The sequence below is a fragment of the Coenobita brevimanus genome, chromosome 93 (assembly GCF_032717465.1).
Source record: "Coenobita brevimanus isolate Jiangsu-jjx chromosome 93, ASM3271746v2, whole genome shotgun sequence".
Taxonomy (NCBI): domain Eukaryota; kingdom Metazoa; phylum Arthropoda; class Malacostraca; order Decapoda; family Coenobitidae; genus Coenobita; species Coenobita brevimanus.
This window is the reverse complement of record NC_137046.1, coordinates 51888766-51889222: the sequence shown is the minus strand read 5'-3', so window position 1 is coordinate 51889222 and position 457 is coordinate 51888766.

Below are 457 nucleotides of genomic sequence, written 5' to 3'. Positions count from 1 at the left end.
AGATGGATTGAATGGTTAAAGGAGACGGTGAGGGAAGTGTAAAAATTAGCTGAAGGAGAGTGGAAATGAGGAAGGAAGAAGGAAGTGGTAAGGGAAAGTTGGGAAAGGGGAAGGGAGAAAAGGGAAGGAAGGAAGGAAGGAAGGTAGGTAAGAAAAGAGAATGGAATGGAAGGGAAGGGAAGGGAAGGGAAGGAAGAAGAGAGAAGATTAGGGAAGGGCAGGGAGGAAAAACTGGGAAACGAAAATGGAAAAATAAACGGGAAGGGGAGGGAGCTAACAAAGATGAAGAGAAGGGAAGGACAGGGATGAAATAAGGCGAGGGGGGAGGGAAGGAAGGAGAGGCAGGCAGCAGATGCGAGGCAAAAGAGTGAATTTCTTGGTAAACAAGCCAGCATGGAACAAGAACTGGGAAGGGGGGGAGGGGTGGAAAGGGGAGGAATGGAGAGGGGAGGGGACG